The sequence below is a fragment of the Hyperoodon ampullatus genome (genome assembly GCF_949752795.1).
Source record: "Hyperoodon ampullatus genome assembly, chromosome: 18".
Taxonomy (NCBI): domain Eukaryota; kingdom Metazoa; phylum Chordata; class Mammalia; order Artiodactyla; family Ziphiidae; genus Hyperoodon; species Hyperoodon ampullatus.
This window is the reverse complement of record NC_136931.1, coordinates 19,981,325-19,985,612: the sequence shown is the minus strand read 5'-3', so window position 1 is coordinate 19,985,612 and position 4,288 is coordinate 19,981,325.

The following is a 4,288-nucleotide window of genomic DNA, read 5'->3' as shown; positions in this document are numbered from 1 at the left end:
GGCCGCGCCCGCCGCGCGGAGAACCGCCGGGCCACTACCGAGAACAGCCACCACCTCCACGAGCGCGCAGGCGCACTAAGCCCCCCTTCGCTGCAGCTGCCTCCTGCGCGCTGCCCGCAGGGGGCGCCGCCACTGCACTGCGCACGCGTCGCCTGTACGCCAGGCGTGTGCAGCCAAAGCTCAGACTCGGGCTGGTAATCTAGTCCTCCCCAATGCACCAGCCCCTCTAGTCCGCCAGTCCGAGACTATGTACGCAGTAGCTGTGGGGAACTCGAGCTTTGGAATCAGGCAGATTTAGATTTTAACCACTTACTGGTTGTGAGATCTGCTCTTTACCGCTCATATCCTCAGTTTGTTCCTCTGTGCAATGGGGATAAATGAGTCTCCTTCACAGAGTTCTATTAGTCTTAAATGAGATTTTGAATACACAGAAAAAGACTCACAAAAAATCATGTCTGAATAATAACTTTCATTATTATGATCATTATTATTCACCCATTTCTTCCATCCTGTCATTCAACAAGCTCACACTAGGGCAGGTTTCCAATCACAAAGCTAGCTGCTCCTGGATGCAGATGCAAAGAGGAATAAGTCTGGGGCTCTGTTCTAGGGGAGTCCATTGTCCCAAGACAGGAGAGGGACAGTAAACGAGTACTCACTAGACAATGTGAAGCTGGGGAGCTGAGAGGTGGGCAGAGGAACCCCACCCACTCCCCCTCTCCAGGAATGTTTCACGTGGTGTGGGCAAGGTAGAATGTTTTAAGCAGAAAGAACAGCAGGTGTCATCCCTGGGAGGCAGAGAAGGCATGACAGGCTGAGGCACTAAAGTTTGGTGTGGTGTGGAGTTAGGTGAAGGGTAGGGAGTGGTCAGGGGAAGTTTGAGGGACAGCCGGGGCCAGGTCACGAGGACTGAGAAGAGAACATAAAAGCAAGGTGGAATTTAAAGCCCTCCACTTCCTGAAAAGAAACATCCCTTTGGGGATGGGTGCCAAAGAAGGGGATTACCCCATGAGGAAGGGGGAGAGAAAGGAGAGTGGAGGGACATGAGGATCCCTTCCTCTCTATCTCCCAGACTCTACAGGCATCTTCAGGTTAATAATTACCTGAAATAAGGTGAAAATGGGCACAGATCTCCACCCCAACCCACCCTGGAATGGGAACAGGGGAAGGGGCACAGTTTGACAGTAATGATGCAGCGATGATGGATGTAATTCCCCCTAGGTGTTGTCTCCAGGATCAGGTGGGGGCACACCCACTCATGACTGCCCTTGACCCCTACATAGCACCCATGGAACACAACTGATGGGAAACAGAGGCATGAGACTCTCCCAGTTTGTCATGTGCTTATGCTGTCACGTGTCCTCCAATTGGACAGGTGAAATATAAGGGATAATAAAATACAACCACGGAATGTGGGAAGGTCAAAAGGCGACAGGTGAGGATTCAGTGCAATCATGGACTGCATGAATGAAAACATCCCCAAATTTGGCAGAGGGGAGTCATACTGCCTATGAAGAAATATAAGATTTTGAAAAAGATTTGTGTTGGTGGTGTACCGTAAAAAAGATACTTCAGTGTATTATTTTCCTAAAGTGGCTGTAACAAAGTACCACAGACTGGTACAAACTATAGAAATTCATTGTTTCACAGTTCTGAAAGCTGGAAGTCCAAAATTAAAGTGTGCGCAGTACACTCCCTCTGAAGCTTAAAGGGAAGAATCTGTCCTGGCCTTCCTAGCTTCTGGTGGTTTGCTAGTAATTCTTGGCTTACAGCTGTATGTAGCACTTCAGTCTCTGCCTGCATCATCATAGACATTCTCCCCTCATGTCTCTGTATTTCTTCTCTTCTTATAAGTCACATTGGATCAGGGCCCGCCCTAATGACCTCATCTTAACTTGATTATATCTACAAAAACCATATTTCCAAATAAGATTACATTCGAAGGTCCTGGGGGTTAGGACTTCAACAACTTTTGGGTGATCTAATTCAACCCATAACAGCACGTAAAGGTGCCTGTGATGGAGCCATGGCGGTTGACCAGACACAAACCCTGCCATCTGGGAACTCAGGGCACCTCACAAGTTCTTCCTATTATAGAAGAAAGGGAATCAAAGGTATCAGACCAGGAAACAAAGGCTGCATTCATTTAGACCATTGGTTTTCTAAATGAGGCCCTGGACCAGAAGCATCAGTATCACCTGGGAACTTGTTAGAAGTGCAAATTCTCAGGCCCCATTCCAGACCTGCTGAAACAGAAACTCTGGAGTGAGGCCTGGGAAACTTTTAAGAAGCCCTCCTGGTGATTCTGATGCATGCTCAAGTTTGAGAACCACCAACCTAGGCCAATCTCCCACTGAACAGGTGGGAAAACTGAGCCCCCAAATCCCTATACCACCCCTGTTTACTGAGTACTCATACGCCAGGCAGGCCCTTGACATGCATCACCATTCTGTGCTCATTGTACTCACCCAATGCAACAGATACTACTGCTTACCCCATTTAATACCCAAGAGAGCAGACACTTGGAGAGGTGAGTAAAATTCCAAATTCTCACAGCTATTAAAAGGTGGCACAGGGATTAGAAACAAACACCCCTACAGATCTAGCCAGACCCAGCTTAGGTCTATTATTTTACCCATCCTGGTTGGTCTCAGCTGGAGGAGAAAGGATACTTGGGCTTCCAGGAAGTCTGGGGCTACCTCTGCCATGGAAGAGGTTATAATCTGTGGGAAACCATCCAGGAAGAATGAATCACAACCTAGGACACACTCCCAGGCCTTAGCCACTAGCCCTCCCTACCTGACCTTACCTATCCCAGCCCTTCTCATCCTGGTGCTCATTGGCCAATCTCTTGCCTCTTTCCCCCACCCCTCGCCTGAGAAAACTGTGGGTCTGTAACATTCACAGTTGTATCACCCATGCCTGGCTCAGCCCTTCACATCTAATAAGTCTTCAATAAATGCTTTGAACAAAAGAATAAATTTCTCAAACTATTTCCACCATACCTTCTACATTTTAAAATGCCTTACCCACAAGGTGTACCTCATCTTATTTGGTTATACCACTTTCCCAGGGAAATCATCAGACACACACACAAAGATGTATAAATAAGGATGTCTGCTGCAGTGCATTTACAATAGTGAAAACTGGAAATAATCCACATACTAGAGCACTGTAAAATTATTAAGTGTCAAGTTCTCCAAGACTGACGACACAGGGAAATGCTTATCATAGGGCATGAAGTGAAAAAAAAAAAACTGGTCACAAAGCTCCACATATGATTCTGTTTGTCTTTTAAGTACTACTAATACATATTGAAAAAGCCTGGCAGTATGGTCACTACAATGTTAACAGTGGTGATTCTTGGGTGGTAATATGACCAGTGATTTTAATTTTCTTTACTATGCTTTTCTGATCCTCCCAAATTTTCTACAATAAATAGGTGCCACTACTATAACTGGAAAAGGAATGTTTGGTTTAAATGTGCCCAAACAAGCTAAGGAGAAGGGGAAAGAACAGAGGTCTGAGAGTACATACTTGGTTCCAGGACACTCACAGATATCACCTCACCTGACCATCCTATTAGCCCTCTTGATTCTCTATTCCCATCTGATAGATCCGAAAACAGGCTCAGGACTTCCCTGGTGGTGCAGTGCTTGAAAATCCGCCTGCCAATGCAGGGGACACGGGTTCGATCCCTAGTCCGGGAAGATCCCACATGCCGCGGAGAAACTAAGCCCGTGCACCACACACAACTACTGAGCCTGTGCTCTGTAGCCCGCGAGCCACAACTACTGAAGCCCGCGTACCTAGATCCCGTGCTCCACAACGAGAGAAGCCACTGCAATGCAAAGCCCATGCACCCCAATGAAGAGTAGCTCCTGCTCTCCACGGCTAGAGAAAGCCCACACGCAGCAATGAAGACCCAATGCAGCCAAAAAAAAAAAAAAAAACCCACAATAAGCTGTAATTTTGATCTTAGAGTCTCTAGGTCTTCGGTCTGGCCCGTTGGTCCTGTGCACAACACACAGTGAAGAGCAGGCATGATTCTGCCTGTTGGTGCAGCACTGGACAACCGTTGTCTCAACCAATGTTCACAGGGATCCCATGAGGTGGTCAGGGCCCGGATGATGCCCTAATCACCTCATTGTTATAGAGAAGAGAGACTTGTAACTTTGAGAGGGGAAGTGAGATCTGGTCAAGTTCGCAATGAATGAGGTGTGGCTGTGCAATCTGCTCCTGCCCTCCTTCCCCAGCCCTTCCTCATGGCTCACACATCCCTACCCTC